We start from the raw sequence: 20,113 nt of genomic DNA on the forward strand, positions 1-20,113 counted from the left end.
TGCAGAAGTGTAGCTGGTCTCTGCCCTGCCTCTGGAGGATGCGCTCCAGGCTTGGAGTTGTCGTCTCCACCCGCTGGGGAGGGACCAATGCTGCTTGCAGCTTTAATTCTTATGTTTGTAAACAGGGGCAGTGGCGTTTTAAAAGGCAATGACATACTTTGTAATAGGAACGCAAAAAAATCACATTAACTCTTAACGTTAATGATCCCAATTTCATTTAAATGTTTTAATGTTTAAACGTTCACACCCTAGTCCATATAATCAGTGAAGAAACCCAAGACCAAAACTACTGCCGCTCATCATTTGACACATCCCATTCCGTCCCGGCAGATTCTATGTCTACACGCAGAACCTGCCCACAGGAATTTAAGACACAGACAACATGGTGAGAATATAGACTCTATCGCTATTCTCCACGCACGCACCACACACATGCCACAGCAGCAGGGCGACTGTGCTCTGCATGTGTCTATCTGCTGAGAGCTAATTCAAGGGTCATTATCTAAATGTCAACAGGACAATGTTCCCCGTGGCTAGCAGAGGGCAATAGGATCATGGACATACACACACATTCACAAATTGTGTGGTACTCACTGACTGAGCGGTCTTGATAGCTACAAAGCGGTGGTTTCCCTCCTTCCCACAGACGTAGCCAAAGGCTCGTGGTCCGTGATGTCTTTAGCGATGTACGAGATCTCATGGACAGCATGGTGGTGCTGGAGGACCTGAGAGAGACAGAAACACAAAGTCATCACAGACAGAACCATTGATCTAGAGATGAACAGATGAGAGGAAAGAGGAAAGGATATCTGGCAGTAGTTCTATTCAGAGCTCAGGCAGCCCTCAGCAGGAAGTGGCCAGACGGAGGGATACAGTCCCACTATCCCTATGAGCCTCTGTGTTGTGTTTCTGTGCCAGGCAGAGGGAGGGATTAGACCTCTTCAACCCACACACACACACACACACACACACACACACACACACACACACACACACCACACACACACACACACAACACACACCACACACACACACACACACACACACACACACACACACACACACACACAACACACACTCCCGCCTGCTACATTTAACAGTCTTTAGTTCCCCTACTCCCTCCAGTTTAGCCAGAGTGGTTTGTGCCAGGGAGGGATGGCAGATGGCATTGGTTGTCCCAGTGAACCAGAGCTGGGACTGTGTGTCTGTGTGTGTGTGCGCGCGTGCTGCGTGTGCCTGCATGTGTGTGACAGTGTATGTCTGTGACAATGGAGTCGCGTCTCTGCAGGCAGTCGAGTCGATCACTACATTTACTCCCTGGATGTGACACTACAGACAGAGGCAATCTCAGAACATAGCATGAGCCCAAATACACACAGGAGACGTGCATCTGTCACCCACACAGAGCTCTGACAGAGCTGACAGTACTACAGAGCACCCAGCAGCAGCTACAGTGGTACGAGAGGAGACAGTAACTCTGTGTGACTGATGTGTCCTATATTTATTAACTAGGCTGATGATTATCATTACTCCCATTGACTGATGTGACAATAATAAGACCCCCCCCCCCCCAGCAGGAGAGGCCCTGTGATCACATGCAAGTACGCATGAACGCACACACACACATCCCATGCCTGTAGATTGGACATGGAACCCAGATGTCTTGTATTAGGCTGGGGCTGGAGAGGGGATGACATACACACACTTTTTATTTTTCTGTTAAAGGCCTCGCCCTCTCTCCACCCCTCCTGGGTGTTCCGTTCATCCGTGACAGAAAGAGAGAACACGAGCATCCGCCCTCTGTGGGGACGGAGGAGACATTGTTCCTTCGCTCCTCTCTTCAATCTCAAACAGCTCCTCCCTCCATGACCTTCCCTCCTCCATGAGAGAGGTCATCCATCCATCCATCCATTCATCCAACCACCAATCCAACTCATCTATCCATAGGGAGGGAGGACGGGATGGGGATGTAAGCAATATGGTTGCAGTGTGCGATGTTGAAAGGCAAGGCCACACACACACACAAACACCTCTAGTGGCAGCCTGACACATAAGAGGCACCACAAACAAAGCCCCCAGTAACCAGACACAAAGACACACACAGAGGAAGACAGACTGCGACGCTATTCTCTGCCAATCAGACGATAAAGCAGGTCTGTATTCTGATCTACTGAGGTGGTTTCAATTAGGTCCTCCTGATTTCCCTTGGGACTCCTTAGAGCAGCCTCATTAACAGGTCCACCTGTCCCCTTGGAGCAATATCTTACACACACACACACACACACACACACACACACACACACACCACACACACACACACACACACACACACACACACACACCACACACACACACACACACACACACACACACACACACACACACACACACACACAGGAACATGCACACACACTCTGAAACTTACCCCAGACTTCTCATCGATGATCTTGATCCCTCCAAAGGAGACAGTTAGAAACACCTTCTGTTTGTGGTCTCCTTTCGACCGCCCTGCCGCTGCTATACCCTACAGAACACACACACAACAGGGTTATAGACACATATACACACGTTACTGACTTTAGATGGAGATGAACAGGGAAGTACTTCCGAGAGAGATGGCCTCCTCACTTCGTGTTCCATATTACTGCATGGTCGGAACTAGAAGCACAAGCATTTCGCTACACTCACATTAACATCTGCTAACCATGTGTATGTGACAAATAAAATTTGATTTGATTTGGAAGAGGAGGACAGATCGGAAGTGTCTGTCTGTCTGTCTGTCTCTGTGTGTGTGTGTGTGTGTGTGTGTGTGTGTGTGTGTGTGTGTGTGTGTGTGTGTGTGTGTGTGTGTGTGTGTGTGCGTGTGTGGATGGTTGGATTTTCTGTCTGGATGAGCAAAGAGGGAAACGGTTTGATCAATGTACCATCTACCTCTGCTCTTTACCCCTGTCCTCATCCTTCTCCTTCGCCCATCAACCCTAGCCTCTATCTCCTTTCTCCGCACCCCTCTCATTTTTCACCCCATCCTGCCCTTGCACAATTACCCAGCATGTAATGGAGATAGGAGCCAAAATCCTCCTCCTCACTGCTTCTCTCGCCCATCTTCATCCTCCACCCTCATTCCCTGGCCTCAGGGTCAAACACATACACACACAGTCACCTTGAGCTTCATCATGGAGTCTTGACAGAGTTTGTCTCCGCGTGCAGCGGTGACTTCGTCCAGACCGATAAGTTTAGCCTTGTAGTGAACGCCATCCCCCTTAAACCGCCTGATCAACCCGGCCTCGCTACGATCCTGCCCTGAGAGAGACAGAGACACACAGGGTCAGTACAGTACACACACATGACCATACACACACACACACACACACACACACACACACACACACACACACACACACACACACACACACACACACACACACACACACACACACACACACACACACACACACACACACACACACACACACACCTCTCATTATGATCCAGCTGTAAAGAGAGTATTAGTACACAGTCAAGAACAAGAAAGCCACACAGTATTCTGCTGTCATTTGATTGGCAAATGGCTTCAGTATTCCTCTCATTCTCAAATACAGACACAAACACACTGCTAGGTCAACATGCTGCAGTGCATCTCTTCGTCCCCAATTCAACCTCTCTTTCTCCCATTCTCTCTCTTCCTCCCCATTCTATTGAATGATGGCATGACATTTTGTTTTTATCTCCTCTCTCTGTTTCCCCTCTCTCCACATGCTCTTTATTGTCTCTGTGTGTGTATTGAATGTGTGTATGTGTTTGTGTGTTTGTCACGCCCTGGCCTTAGTATTCTTTGTTTTCTTAATTATTTTAGTTGGGTCAGGGTGTGACATGGGGAATGTATGTGTTTTTGGATTGTCTAGGGGTTTGTATGTTAAATGGGTCAGTGTCTTGTCTAGGTGTTTGTATGTCTATGGCTGCCTAGATTGGTTCTCAATTAGAGGCAGCTGTGGTTCATTGTCTCTGATTGAGAGCCATATTTAAGTTGAGGACAGAGGGCGCTGTTTTCACTTTGGGGGAAAATCGTGCCCAATTTAAACGGCCTCGTACTCAATTCTTGCTCGTACAATATGCATATTATTATTACTATTGGATAGAAAACACTCTCTAGTTTCAAAACGTTTGAATTATATCTGTGAGTAAAACAGAACTCATTTTGCAGCAAACTTCCTGACAGGAAGTGGAAAATCTGAAATCGATGCTCTGTTCTAGGGCCTGCCTATAAATGGGCTTCATAATATCAGTATACATGCACTTCATACGTCTTCCACTAGTGTCGACAGGCAGTGAGAGAAGATGGAGTGTTATACTTGATCTAGGGTCGAATAAAAGCTCTCGGCATGACGTGTCACCAGTTTCCTGTTTTCTGGAGAGTGCGTGAAGGGACCTGGTTTTGCCTTCTGTAAAGCTGTCATTATGGACGACTAATATCTCCGGCTTTGATTTTATTTGATACATGTGACAATATCATCGTAAAGTATGTTTTTTCAATATAGTTTAATTAGATTATTGAAATTTATTCGGGACATTAGGCGTGTTGCGTTGTGTGCCTTTGTTCAGGAAGGAGAGCTTCGCGCCACTTTGCTAGCTTTCCGTGCTAATTGACTGGAGAAAGGACATTCTAAACCAAACAACGATTGTTCCCGACAAAGGACCCCTTGTACAACATTCTGATGAAAGATCATCAAAAGTAGGGCCCATTTTATGATGCTATTTCATATATCTGTCAACATGTGAAATAGTCGTTTGCGCCCAGATTTTGGGTACTCTCTCGCTATAACTAAGCTGGATGTCGTAATGAAGTTATTTTTAGAATTCTACACGGCGATTGCATTAAGAACTAGTGTATCTATCTTTTCCTATACAACATGTATTTTTTAGTTATGTTTATGAATAGTTATTTGGTCAGAATATGTGAGTGTCAGAAAATATCCGGACGTTGTGGGAAAAAGATGCTACTTTAGCACAATGTATAACCACTGATTTCAGCTCTAAATATGCACATTTTCGACAAAACATAAGTGTATGTATAACCTGATGTTATAGGACTGTCATCTGATGAAGGTTTATGAAGGTTAGTGAAAATTAATATATTTTGCTGTTTATTCCCTATCGCTAACGTGCATATTGCTATCGCTAACGTGCCTTGATGAATGAATGCGGTAGTGTGGTAGGCTATTGTAGTAAGCTAATATAATGCTATATTGTATTTTCGCTGTAAAACACTTAAAAAATCAGAAATATTGGCTGGATTCACAAGATGTTTGTCTTTCATTTGCTGTACACCATCGATTTTTCAGAAATGTTTATGATGAGTATTTAGGTATTTGACGTTGGTGTCTGTAATTACTCTGGCTGCTTCGGTTCTATTTCTGACGGTAGCTGTGAAAGCTGTCAAATATGCACATTTTTCGAACAAAACATAGATTTATTGTATAACATGTTATAAGACTGTCATCTGATGAAGTTGTTCCTTGGTTAGTTTGGTTGGTTCTTGGTTAGTTAGGTTGGCTTTGTGCATGCTACCTGTGCTGTGAAAATGTCTGTCCTTTTTTGTATTTGGTGGTGAGCTAACATAAATATATGTGGTGTTTTCGCTGTAAAACATTTTAAAAATCGGACATGTTGACTGGATTCACAAGATGTGTATCTTTCATTTGCTGTATTGGACTTGTTAATGTGTGAAAGTTAAATATTTCTAAAAATATCTTTTGAATTTCGCGCTCTGCCTTTTCAGTGGAATGTGGGAGGAGTTCCGCTAGCGAAACGCCGGTGCCAGACAGGTTAAGGCAGCCATAGGCATTGGGTTTTGTGGGTAATTGTCTATGTAAACGTTTGTAGCTTTTGTATTTGCACTTACGTTTGTAGCTTCACGGTCGTTTGTTGTTTGTTTATTTTTGTTTATAAGTGTTCGTTTCGTGTTTCACTCGTCTCTAATAAAGAGATGTATTTTTCACACGCTGCGCCTTGGTCCACTCATTATCCTCAAGACGATCGTGACAGAATTACCCACCAGAACGGGACCAAGCAGCGTGTCAAGCGGCAGCAGGAACATACACAGGATTTATGGCAATGGGAGCAGGATCTGGACTATACTACGTGGGAGGAGATCGACAGGTGGGCGATCGCCCAGGGCGAATGCCGGAGCCCCCCTGGGATTCTCTGGAACAGTGCGAGGAGGGATACCGGCGAATGGAGGCAGCACGACGACGCGGTAGGAAGCCTGTGATCAGCCCCAAAAAATTATTGGGGGGGGGGGGGGGCTACAAGGGAGTGTGGCGAAGTCAGGTAGGAGACCTGCGCAACTCCCCGAGCTTACCGTGGAGCGCGAATGTATGGGCAGCACCGTGTTATGCGGTAGAGCGCATGGTGTCTCCTGTACGTGTGCATAGCCCGGTGCGGGTTATTCCACCTCCCCGCACTGGCAGGGCTAGATTGAGTATTGAGCCGGATGTCATGAGCGCCGGCCAACGCATCTGGCCTCCAGTGCGTCTCCTCGGGCCGGCAACATGGCACCAGCCTTACGCATGGTGTCCCCGGTTCGCCTACACAGCCCAGTGCGGGTTATTCCACCTCCCCGCATTGGTCGGGCTACGGGGAGCATACAACCAGGTAAGGTTGGGCAGGCTCAGTGCTCAAGGGAGCCAGTACGCCTGCACGGGCCGGTATTTCCGGCGCCACCATCCCCGCCCCACCAGTACCACCAGTGCCTACACCACGCACCAGGCTTCCAGTGTGTCTCCAGAGCCCTGTTCCTCCTCCAAGCACTCGCCCTATGGTGCGTGTCTCCAGCCCGGTACCACCAGTTCCACTACGCACCAAGCCTCCTGTGCGTCTCCAGAGTCCTGTGCGTCCTGTTGCTGCTCCCCGCACTAGCCCTGAGATGCGTGTCCCCAGCCCGGTACCACCAGTGCCGGCACCACGCACTAGGCCTAATGTGCGTCTCCAGGGTCCAGTATGCCCTGTTCCTTCTCCCCGCACTAGCCTTCAGGTGCGTGTCCCCAGCCCGGTACCACCAGTTCCGGCACCACGCACCAGGCCTCCTGTGCGTCTCCAAGCCCTGTACGCACTGATCCTTCTCCCCGCACTCGCCCTGAGGTGCGTGCCTCACCCGGTACCCCAGTTCCGGTACCACGCACCAGGCCTATAGTGCGCCTCGAGAATTCAGTGTGCCCTGTCCTGCTCCCCGCACTAGCCTTGAGGTGCGTGTCTCCAGTCCGGTACCACCAGTTCCGGCACCACGCACCAGGCCTACTGTGCGCCTCAGCAGGTCAGAGTCGGCCGTCTGCCCAACGCCCGCCTGCACTGCTCGTCTGCCCAGAGCCGTCTGAGCTGCCCCTGCCCAGCGCCGTCTGAGCCATCCGTCTGCCCAGCGCCGTCTGAGCCATCCGTCTGCCCAGCGCCATCTGAGCCATCCGTCTGCCCAGCACCATCTGAGCCATCCGCTGCCCAGCGCCATCTGAGCCATCCGTCTGCCCAGCGCCATCTGAGCCATCCGTCTGCCCAGCGCCATCTGAGCCATCCGTCTGTCCCGAGCCATTAGAGCCGCCCGTCTGTCCCGAGCCGTCAGAGTCGCCCTTCTGTCCCGAGCCGTCAGAGCCGTTCGTCAGTCAGGAGCCGCTAGAGCCGCCAGTCAGCCAGGATCTGCCAGAGCCGCCAACCAGCCAGGATCTTCCAGAGCCGCCAGTCAGCCAGGATCTGCCAGAGCCGCCAGCCAGCCATGAGCAGCCAGAGTCGCCAGCCAGCCATGAGCAGCCAGAGTCGCCAGCCAGCCATGAGCAGCCAGAGTCCTCAGCCAGCCATGGCACAGCCAGAGTCGCCAGCCAGCCATGGGCAGCCAGAGTCCCAGCCAGCATGGCAGCCAGAGTCGCCGCCAGCCATGACAGCCAGAGTCGCCAGCCAGCCATGAGCAGCCAGAGTCGCCAGCCAGCCATGAGCAGCCAGAGTCGCCAGCCAGTGAGCAGCCAGTCGCCCCAGCATGAGCAGCCAGAGTCGCCAGCCAGCCATGAGCAGCCAGAGTCGCCAGCCAGCCATGAGCAGCCAGAGTCGCCAGCCAGCCATGAGCAGCCAGAGTCGCCAGCCAGCCATGAGCAGCCAGAGTCGCCAGCCAGCCATAGCAGCCAGAGTCGCCAGCCAGCCATGAGCAGCCAGAGTCGCCAGCCAGCCATGAGCAGCCAGAGTCGCCAGCCAGCCATGAGCAGCCAGAGTCTACCGCCAGCCATGATCTGCCAGAGTCTACCGCCAGCCATGATCTGCCAGAGTCTACCGCCAGCCATGATCTGCCAGAGCCGCCAGTCAGCCAGGATCTTCCAGAGCCGCCAGCCAGCCAGGATCTTCCAGAGCCGCCAGTCAGCCAGGATCTACCAGAGACACCAAAGCTGGTATTGACAATGGTGGAGTGGGGGTCACGTCCCGCACCCGAGCCGCCGCCATAGGAAGGCCAACCCCGGACCCTCCCCTTCTGTGTTAGGTTTTGCGGCCGGAGTCCGCACCTTTGGGGGGGGGGGTCTGTCACGCCCTGGCCTTAGTTATCTTTCTTTTCTTTATTATTTTAGTTAGGTCAGGGTGTGACATGGGGAATGTATGTGTTTTTGGATTGTCTAGGGGTTTTGTATGTTAAATGGGTCAGTGTCTTGTCTAGGTGTTTGTATGTCTATGGCTGCCTAGATTGGTTCTCAATTAGAGGCAGCTGTGGTTCATTGTCTCTGATTGAGAGCCATATTTAAGGCAGCCATAGGCATTGGGTTTTGTGGGTAATTGTCTATGTAGAACGTTTGTAGCTTTTGTATTTGCACTTACGTTTGTAGCTTCACGGTCATTTGTTGTTTTGTTTAGTTTGGTTATAAGTGTTCGTTTCGTGTTTCACTCGTCTCTAATAAAAGAGATGTATTTTTCACACGCTGCGCCTTGGTCCACTCATTATCCTCAAGACGATCGTGACAGTGTTGTCCTTGCTCCTTTCTCTATGTTATCTTCTGTGTTGAGTAGAGTACTCCTCTCAGACAATAGAGAGGGAGAGAGGAGGAGAGTGAGAGAGAGAGAAAGATCCTCAGGGCATGAGTGTTTAGACTGATCTCTCTTTCAGCTGTCTCTGGACCTTTACCCTGTTCCATCCCCCTGAGATTAGAAGCACCACCCACATACGACAGGCAGGCAGGAAGCATTGGGACCAGGTGTTTAGGGGTTAAGTGTCTTGCTGAAGAGAACAACGGCAGTAAGTACTGAGGTACTGATGACAGATGCCCTTCAGCCCTGTGAGTCGAACCGCCAATCCTTTAGTTGCTCTGTAACCTCTAAGCTACCTGACACCCATAGCAGTATTTAATCCTGCTTTTTTCGGCCACTATGACTGGCTGTCACTTAGAGACTAACAGAACATACAGTGCCTTGAAAAAGTATTTGCCCCTTTTCTAATTTTCTTTACTTTTGCATTTTGTTTTATTGCTGAATGTTATCAAATCTTCAACCACAATCTAATATTAAATAAAGGACCTGTTTGGACAAATAACACAATTTAATACTTATTTAATTTATTTAATAAACAAAGCAACACCCAATATCTCCATGTGAAAAAGTAATTGCCCCCTAACACTCAATAACTGGTTGTGCCACCTTTAGCTACAATGACTCCAACCAAACACTTCCTGTAGTTGTTGATCAGCCTCCACACGACGTGAGAGACTGACACAACTACAGGAAGGTGAGTGGTGGAGTCATTGTAAGCTAAAGGTGGCAACAGACCATATTGAGTGTTAGGGGGCAACTTACTGTTTCACATGGATATTGGTGTTGCTTTGTTTATTACATAAATTAAATAAGTATTTAATTGTGTTATTTGTCCAAACAGTGTCCTTTGTTTAATATTAGATTGTGGTTGAAGATTTGATAACATTCAGCAAATAAACAAATGCAAAAGTAAAGAAAATTAGAAAGGGCAAATACTTTTCAAGGCACTGTATGTTCTGTTAGTCCTCTATGACAGCCAGTCATAGTGGCCAGAAAAAAGCAGGATAATACTGCTATGGGTGTCCATGGTAAGCTTAGGGGGGTTTACAGATGCAACTAAAGCGTTGACGGTTCGCTCCAGGGCTGAAGGGCTCTGTCATCAGTACCTCAGTAACTTACGCCGTTGTTCTCTTCATCAAGACAACTTAACCCCTAAACACCTGGTCCACTGCTTCCTGCCTGCACTGTCGTATAGTGGGTGGTGCTTCTAATCTCAGTGGGATGGAACAGGTAAAGGTCCAAGACAGCTAAAGAGAGATCAGTCTAAACACTCATGACCTGAGGATCTTTCTCTCGCTCTCCTCTCTCCTCTCTCCCTCTCTATTGTCTGAGAGGAGTACTCTACTCAACACAGAAGATAACATAGAGAAAGTAGCAGGACAACACTGTCACGATCGTCTTGAGGATAATGAGTGACCAAGGCGGCAGCGTGTGAAAATCATCTCTTTATTAGATACGAGTGAAACCGAACAACCTTATACCAACTAACAAAACAACAATGACCGTGAACTACAACGTAAGTGGCAATACAAAGCTAAAACGTTCTACATTAACAATTACCACAAAACCCAATGCCTATGGCTGCCTTAAATATGGCTCTACATCAGAGACAATGAACCACGCTGCCCCATAATTGAGACCAATCTAGGCGCCATAGACATACAAACACCTAGCAAGACCTGACCCATTTAACAGACAAACCCCTAGACAATCCAAAAACACATACATTCCCCAGTGTCCCACCCGCCTAACTAAATAATAACGAAAACAAAGAATCCTAAGGCAGGGCGTGACAGTACCCCCCCCCCCCAAAGGTGGCGGACTCCGGCCGCAAAACTAACACAGAATGGGTAGGGTCCGGGTGGCCTTCTTATGCGGTCGGCTCGGTGCGGGACTGGGAAAAAACCCCACTCACCATTGTTCATACCAGCCTTTGGTGTCTCTGGTGATCCTGGCGTACTGCGCTCTGGGGGAAGATCTGGCTGGCTTGGCGGCTCTGGAAGATCCTGGCTGACTGGCGGCTCTGGCAGATCATGGCTGCGGTAAGACTCTGGCCAGATCATGGCTGGCGGTAGACTCGGTCAGATCATGGCTGCGGTAGACTTCTTGGCTGCTCTGGCTGGCTGGTGACTCTGGCTGCATGCTGCGGCGAATCTGGCTGCTGCTGGCTGCACTCTGGTGCTCATGGCTGGCTGGCGACTCTGGCTGTCATGGCTGGCTGCGACTCCTGGCGTGCTCATGGCTGGCTAGGCGACTCTGGCTGCTCATGGCTGGCTGGTCGACTCTGGTACTGCTCCATGCTAGGCTGGCAGACTCTGGCTGCTCATGGCTGGCTGGCGACTTGCTTGCTCATGGCTGGCCGCGACTGAGCTGCTCATGGCTGGCTGGCCGAACTCTGGCTGCTCATGGCATGCTGCGAATCTGCATCTTAGCTGGCTGGCGATCTAGGGGCATTGGTCATCTTGCGGATTGCTCATGGCTGGCTGCGACTCTGGCTGCCCATAGGCTGGCTGGCGACTCTGGCTGCCCATGGCTGGCTGAGGACTCTGCTGCTCATGGCTAGGCTGGGCGACTCATGCTGCTCCATGGCTGGCTGCGCGACTCTGGCTGCTCATGGGCTGCGTGGCGGCTCTGGCAGATCCTGGCTGACTGGCGGCTCTGAAGAAATCCTGGCTGGTTGGCGGCTCTGGCAGATCCTGGCCTGACTGCGGCTCTACGCTCCTGACTGACGAACGTGCTTCTGACGCTCGGGACAGAAGGTGCGACTCTGACGGCTCGGGACAGACGGGCCGGCTGCTATGTCGGGACGAAAAAAAAAACGGGATGGCTCAGATGGCGCTGGGTCAGACGGATGCTGTCAGATGGCGCTAGGCGACGGATGCCAGAGCCTGCAGTAGGATCGGGCAGAGATGGTCGTGGCTGGGCATACGGATGCTCAGATGGCGCTGGCAGACGGATGGCTCAACGGCGCTGGGCAGACGTGATGGGCTCAGACGGCGCTTGGGCAGGCAGGCACTCAGACGGCTCTGGGCAGACGGCAGTGCAGGCGGCGTGGGCAGACGGCCGACATCTTGACCTGCTGGGCGCACAGTAGTGCCTGTGCTGTGGTGGCCGGAACTGGTGGTAACCGACTGGAGACACGCACCTCAAGGCTATGCGGGGAGCAGGAACACAACAGGCACACTGACAATTCTCGAGGCGCACTATAGGCCTGGTTCGTGGTACCGAGAACTGGTGGTACCGGGCTGAGGGCACGCACCTCAGTCGAGTGCGGGGAGACAGGATCAGTGCGTACAGGGCTCTGGAGACCACAGGAGCTGGTGCGTGGTGCCGGAACTGGTGGTACCGGCCTGGGGACACGCACCTGAAGGCTATGTGCGGGGAGAAGGAACAGGGATACTGGACCCTGGAGACACGCACATTAGGCCTAGTGCGTGGTGCCGCACTGGTGGTACCGGGCTGGGACACGCATCTCAGGGCTATGCGGGAGCAGCAACGGACGGCACAGGACTCTGGAGACGCACAGAGGCTTTGTGCGTAGTGCCGGAACTGGTGGTACCGGGCTGGAACACGCACATAGGGCGAGTGCTTGGAGGAGGACAGGGCTCTGGAGACAACTGGAAGCCTGGTGGCCGTGGGTAGGCACTGAGTGGAACTGGGCTGGGGCGGTGGAGGTGGGCGCCGGAAATCCGGCCCGTGCAGGCGTACTGGTCGCCCTTGAGCACTGAGCCTGCCCAACCTTACCTGTTGTATGCTCCCCGTAGCCACCATGCGGGGAGGTGGAATACCCGCACTGTGCTGTGTAGGCGAACCGGGACACCATCATGCGTAAGGCCGGTGCAATGTATGCCGGCCCGAGGAGACGCACTGAGGCCAGATGCGTTGGGCCGGCTTCTACATCCGGCTCAATACGTCAAATCTAGCCCTCCAGATGGCGGGGAGGTGGAATAAACCCGCACCGGGCCTATGCACACGTACAGGAGGACACCATGCGCTCTACCGCATAACACGGTGTCTGCCCATACATTCGCGCTCCACGGTAAAGCTCGGGAGTTGGCCAGGTCTCCTACCTGACTTCGCCACCTCCCTTGAGCCCCCCCCCCCCCAATAAATTTTTGGGGCTGGAACTCACAGGCTGCCACCGCGTCCGTCGTGCTGCCTCCAATTTCGCCGGTATCCTCCTCGCACTGTTCCAGGAGATCCCAGGGGCTCCAGGCTTCGCCCTGGGTCCGTCGCCACCTGTCGATCTCCTCCCACGTAGTATAGTCAGTATCCTGCTCACATTGCCATAAATCCTTGTGTATGTTTCCTGCTTGCTAGACTTGACACGCGTGCTTGGTGCCCGTTCTGTGGGTAATTCTGTCACGGATCGCTTGAGGATAATGATTGGACGCAAGGCGCAGCGTGTGAAAAATACATTCTCTTTATTAGAGCGAGTGAAAGACACAAACGAACACTTATAAAACACAACTAAAAACAAAAACAACAAACGACGTGAAGCTACAAACTGTAAGTGCAAATCAAAAGCATACAAACGTTCTACATAGACAATTACCACACAAAACCCAAGCCGTATGCTGCCTAACCTGTCTGGCAACCGGCGTTTCGCCTAGCGGAACTCTCTCCCACCATTCCACTGAAAAGCGCAGAGCGCGAAATTCAAAGATATTTTTTTAGAAATATTTAACTTTTCACACATTAACAAGTCCAATACAGCCAACATTGAAAGATACAACCATCTTTGATCCAGTCAACATGTCCGATTTTTAAATGTTTTTTACAGCGAAAACACCACATATATTTTTTTATGTTAAGCTCACCACCAACTACAAAAAAGGACATGACATTTTATTCACAGCACAGGTAAGCATGCACAAGCCAGCCTAACTAACCAAGAACAACCAAACTAACCAAGGAACAACTTCATCAGATGACAGTCTTTATAACATGTTATACAATAAATACTATGTTTTGTTTCGAAAAATGTGCATATTTTGACAGCTTTCCAGCTACCGTACAGAATAGAACCGAAGCAGCCAGAGTATATACAGACACCCAACGTCAAATACCTAATACTCATCATAACATTTCTGAAAATCGATGGTGTACAGCAAATGAAAGACAAACATCTTGTGATCCAGCCAATATTTTCTGATTTTAAGTGTTTTACAGCGAAAATACAATTATAGAGGAGTAAGAGAAGGAGAGGGAGGAGAGCAGAGAGAGGGAGGGAGAAAGGAGGGGAGAGGCAGGGGGGACAAGAAGGAGGATGGAGAAGGGGGGCAAGGGGGAGAGGAAGGAGAGGGGAAGGGGGAGAGGAGAGAGGAGGAGAGAGGGGGAGAGAGAGAGAGAGGGGGCTAGGGGGAGGCAGGGGAGAGGAATAGGGGGGAGAGGAGGGCACAGGAGGGAGAGGAGGCAGGGAGGGAGCAAGGGGAGAGGCAGGAGAGAAGGCAGGAGAGAGAGGAGAGGCGGGGAAGGGAAGGAGGAAGGGAGGGGAGGGAGGAGAAGGAGGGAGAGGAAAGGGGAGAGGAGGAGAAGATGAGGAGGAGGAGAGGCATAAGGGGCAGGAGGGCGGGAGCGGAAGGGAGGAGGGAGTAGGGAGGGGGGAGGGGAGGAGAGGAGCATAGGGAGAGAGAGTAGGGAGGGAGGCAGGAAGGGTAGGAGGGAGCAGAGCGAGAGGGAGGAGGAGAGAAGGAGGAGGGAGCGAGTAGGAAAGAGAGAGAGGGTAGAGATAAGAGTAGAAAAGGGAGGAGAGGGGGAAGGGGAAAAGGGAAGGAGGGGATAGGCAGGGGCAGCCAAGGGGAAGGAGGAGAGAGGGGGAGGAGGAGTAGGGAGGGGCGCAGGAAGGGGGGAGGAGGGGGAGGAGAGAGGAGGAGAGAAAGTTAGGAGGGAAGGAGGGAGGAGGGTAGAGAGTAAGGGGAGAGGGGAGGGGGGGGGATAGAGAGAGCTAGGGGAGAGAGGGAGGAAGGGAGGGGGCAGAGGAAGGGAGGAGAGGGGAGCCGAGAGGAGGGGGAAGAATGGCAGAGTAAGGGCGTAGGGGGGAGCAAGAGGTATGGTGCCGAGGATAGATTGGGATAGGTGAGGGAGGAGGTAGTAGACTGGTAGTGAAAGGAGGTAGGGATGGAGCAAGAGGGGAGAAGAGGTGCGGGCGGGATGATGGGAAGGTAAAGAGGGCGGGGAGACGAGATAGGGGGAGGAAGGGGAATAGGAGGAAGAGAGGAAGGGAGGCCAGGGGGGCAAGGAGTTAGTATGAGGTGATGAGGGTGGTTATAAAGAGTGAGATGAAGCATTAGGAAAGGTAATGGTCGAAGAATAGAATTATTATAGATAGGAGAGATAGATAGTTGTTATAAGTGGAGAGAGAGTATAGTAGTTGGTAGGTTGGGTAATGTGTGCAAGGGAGGGAATAGAAGAGAGTAGGTTCGTGGTGTATAGAGTGATGGAGTAGGGGAAGGAGGTATTGGAGAGGGATATTTAGTAAGTCTCTAGAGATTTCATTCTTATTTATAAGTATAAAGATATTATTAGTATTTATTGATTATATAATTGTAAAGATATTTATATAGGATAATTATAATTATATGTATTGGTAGATGTTGTATAGTGAGGATTGAGTAGTAGAGTATTATATGTTTTGTGCATCAATTTATATATATTTTAAGTGGTTTTTTATATTATTTATATTTATTATTAATTTTTTTCTTTATTGTTATTGTTTCATTTATGTAATATATTAATATTTATATTATTTTATTTTATATATTATAGTTGATATAGCAGTTCATTTATCATATATTATAATTATTATATTTTTTTTATTATTCTTTTATTAATATAATTATTATTAATTCACAATTTTATTATTATTATTCTCTTATTTATTATTAGCATATTCAGTAGAATTTATTTTTATTATGTTTAATTCATATTATTTTATATTTTATTTTATATTTATAATGATTTTAATATTCTAATTTCTCCTTTATATTTATTTATATATTTTATATATTATAATTTTTATTAATAGGTTTTATTTTATATATTTTATTTATTTCTATATCTATGATATATCTCTTTTATATATATTAATATATCATACTTTACTTTCTATCTTTTTATTACATTTTTAGTTTTATATATTCAATTTCATATTTTTTTATTTATATTTTTATATATTATTAATGGGAGAGATAGATAGAAGAGTAAGGGAAGAATAGGCCAATTATATTAAGCCTTTTTTTTTACCCCCCTAAAAAACAATAGACCTACCACACTACGCATTCATTCCTCAAGGGACGTTAGCGATAGCAATATGCACGTTAGCGATTAGGAATAAACCAGCAAAATATATTAATTTTCACTACCTTCATAAACCTTCCATCATATGACAGTCCTATACCCTCAGGTTTATACATACACTTATGTTTTTGTTCGAAAATGTGCATATTTAAGTAGCTGGAATCAGTGGTTTATACATTGTGCTACGTAGGCATCTTTTTCCACAACGTCCGGAATATTTTTCTGACACTCACATATTCTGACCAAATAACTATTCTAAACATCACTAAAAAATACATGTTGTATAGACATGGTAGATACACTAGTTCTTAATGTCCAACGCCGTGTTGAATTCTAAAAATAACTTCATTACGACATCCGCTTGTTTATAGCGAGAGAGTACCCAAAATCTGGGGCGCAAGGAAAGGGGGGGGGAACTATTTCACATGTTCGACAGATATATGAAATAGCATCATAAAATGGGCCCTACTTTGATGATCTTTCATCAGATGTTGTAACAAGTGGTTCTGTTGTCGGGAACAATCGTTGTTTGGTTTTAAGAATGTCCCTTCTCAGTCAATTAGCACGAAATAGCTAGCAAAGTGGCGCGAGCTCTCTTCCTGAAGCAAAGGCACACAACGCACACCCTAATGTCCCGAATAATTTCAATAATCTAATTAACTATATTGGAAAAAACATACTTTACGATGCTTTGTCACATGTTTCAAATAACATCAAGCGGAGATGTTTCGTCCATAATGACAGCTTTAGCAAAGGCAAACCAGGTTCCCTTCACGACTCTCCAGAAAACAGGAAACTGGTGACACGTCCTGGCCGAGAGCTTTTTATCGACCCAGAATCAAGTTATACACTCCATTTCTTCTCAGCACTGCCTGTCAGACATCTAGTGGAAGACGTATGAAGTGGCATGTAGACTGATATATATGAAGGGCCCATTTAGGCATGCCCTAGAAGAGCATCGATTTCAGATTTTCCACTTCCTGTCAGGCAGTTTTTCCTGCAATTGATTCTGTTTTACTCAACATATATTCAAACGGTTTTAGAAACTAGAGAGTGTTTCTCTATCCAATAGTAATAATAATTTGCATATTGTATGAAGGGGAGAAGGAAAGAGGAGGGGAAGAAGGAAAAAAAAAAAAAAAAAAAAAAAAAAAAAAAAAAAAAAAAAAGGGAAAAAAAAAGGGAAAAAAAAAAGCGAGCAAGAATTTGAGTACGAGGCCGTTAATTGGCACGATTTTCCCCAAAGTGAAACAGCGCCCTCTGTCCCAACTTAAATATGGCTCTCATCAGAGACAATGACCACAGCTGCCTCTAATTGAGAACCATCCGGCAGCCATAGACAACAAACCCTAGACAAGACACGGACCCTTTAACATACAAACCCCTAGACAATCCAAAAACACATACATTCCCATGTCACACCCTGACCCCACTAAATAATTTAAAGAAAACAAAGAATACCTAAGGCCAGGGCTTGACAAACACACAAAACACATACACACATTCAATACACACACAGAGACAATAAGAGCATGTGGAGAGAGGGGAAACAGAGATAGGAGATAAAAACAAAATGTCATGCCGATCATTCAATAGAAATGGGGAGGAGAGAAAAGAATGGGATAAAGAAGGGTTGAATTGGACGAAGAGATGCACTGCAGCATGTTGACCTAGCAGTGTGTTGTGTCTGTATTTGAGAATGAGAGGAATACTGAAGCCTTTGCCAATCAATGGAACAGCAAATACTGTGTGGCTTTCCTTTTCTTGACTGTGTACTAAGACTCTCTTTACAGCTGGATCATAATGAGAGGTTGTGTGTGTGTTGTGGGTGTGGTGTGTGTGTGTGTGTGTGTGTGTGGTGTGTGTGTGTGTGTGTGTGTGTGTGTGTGGTGTGTGTGTGGGTGTGGTGTGTGTGTGTGTGTGTTGTGTGTGTGTGTGTGTGTGTGTGTGTGTATGGTCATGTGTGTGTACGTACTGACCTGTGTGTCTCTGTCTCTCTCCAGGCAGGATCGTAGCGAGGCCGGGTTGATCAGGCGGTTTTAAGGGGGATGGCGTTTCCTACAAGGCTAAACTTATCGTCTGGAACGAAGTCACCAGCTGAACGCGGAGACAACTCTGTCAAGACTCCCATGATGAAGCTCAAGGTGCTGTGTGTGTATGTGTTTGACCCTGAGGCAGGGAATGAGGGTTGAGGATGAAGATGGCGAGAGAAGCAGTGAGGCGGAGGATTTTGGCTCCTATCTCCATTACATGCTGGTTAATTGTGCAAGGGCAGGATGGGTGAAAATGAGAGGGGTGCGGAGAAAGGAGATAGAGGCTAGGGTTGAATGGCGAAGGAGAAAGATTAGGACAGGGTAAAGAGCAGAGGTAGATGGTAAATTGATCAAACCGTTTCCTCTTTCTCATCCAGACAGAAAATCCACCATCCACACACGCACACACACACACACAACACACACTACACACACACCACACCACACACACACACAACACACACACACACACACAGAGACGACAGACAACAGACAGACACTTCGATCTGTCCTCCTCTCAATCAAATCCAATTTTATTTGTCACATACACATGGTTAGCAGATGTTAATGTGAGTGTAAGCGAAATGCTTGTGCTTCTTAGTTCCGACCATGGCAGTAATATGGAACACGAAGTGAGGGAGGCCATCTCTCTCCGGAAGTACTTCCCTGTTCATACTCCATCTAAAGTCAGTAACGTGTGTATATGTGTCTATAACCCTGTTGTGTGGTGTGTTCTGTGGGTATAGCAGCGGCAGGGCGTCGAAAGGAGACCACAAACAGAAGGTGTTTTCTAACTGTCTCCTTTGGAGGGGATCAAGATCATCGATGAGAAAGTCTGGGTAAGTTTCAGAGTGTGTGTGCTGTTCCTTGTGTTGTGTGTGTGTGTGTGTGTGTGTGTGTGGTGTGTGTGTGTGTGTGTGTCTTGTGTGTGTGTGTGTGTGTGTGTGTGTGTGTGTGTGTGTGTGTTGTGTGTGTGTGTGTGTGTGTGTGGTGTGTGTGTGTAAGATATTGCTCAAGGGGAAGGTGGACCTGTTAATGAGCTGCTCTAAGGAGTCCCAAGGAAATCAGGAGGACCTAATTGAAACCACCTCAAGTAGATCAGAATACAGACCTGCTTTATCGTCGATTGGCAGAGAATAGCGTCGCAGTCTGGTCTTCCTCTGTGTGTGTCCTTTTGTCTGGTTACTGGGGGCGTTGTTTTAGTGGTTGCCTCTTAATGTGTCGGCTGCCACCTAGAGTGTTTGTTGTGTGGTGGTGGCCTTGCCTTTTCACATCGCACACTGCAACCATATTGGCTTACATCCCCATCCCCGTCCTCCCTCCCGATTGGATAGATGAGTTGGATTGGTGGTTGATGAATGATGGATGGATTGATGACCTCTCTCATGGAGGAAGGGAAGGTCCATGGAGGGCGGAGCTGTTTGAGATTGAAGAGAGGAGAAGAACATGTGCTCCTCCGTCCCACAGAGGGCGATGCTTCGTGTTCTCTCTTTCTTCACGGATGAACGTAACACCCTAGGAGGGGTGGAGAGAGGGCGAGGCCCTTTAACAAAATAAAAAGTGTTGTAGTCATCCCTCTCCAGCCCGCAGCCTAATCAAGACATCTGGTTCCATGTCCAATCTACAGGCATGGTATGTGTGTGGTGTGCGTTCATGCGTACTTGCATGTGATCACAGGGCCTCTCCTGCTGGGGGGGGGGGGTCTTATTATTGTCACATCAGTCAATGGTAGTAAG

General features: G+C 48.4%; 2 pseudogenes; one reads left to right on the forward strand and one right to left on the reverse strand.

Annotated features, from left to right (window-relative positions):
- Positions 1–286: 286 nt before the first annotated feature.
- LOC120054268 lies at positions 287–3,691 on the reverse strand (annotated as a pseudogene).
- An 11,474-nt stretch (positions 3,692–15,165) lies between these two features.
- Positions 15,166–20,113, forward strand: part of LOC120054269 — a 44,888-nt pseudogene continuing 39,940 nt past the window's right edge.

Source organism: Salvelinus namaycush, chromosome 10 (genome assembly GCF_016432855.1).
Source record: "Salvelinus namaycush isolate Seneca chromosome 10, SaNama_1.0, whole genome shotgun sequence".
NCBI lineage: Eukaryota > Metazoa > Chordata > Actinopteri > Salmoniformes > Salmonidae > Salvelinus > Salvelinus namaycush.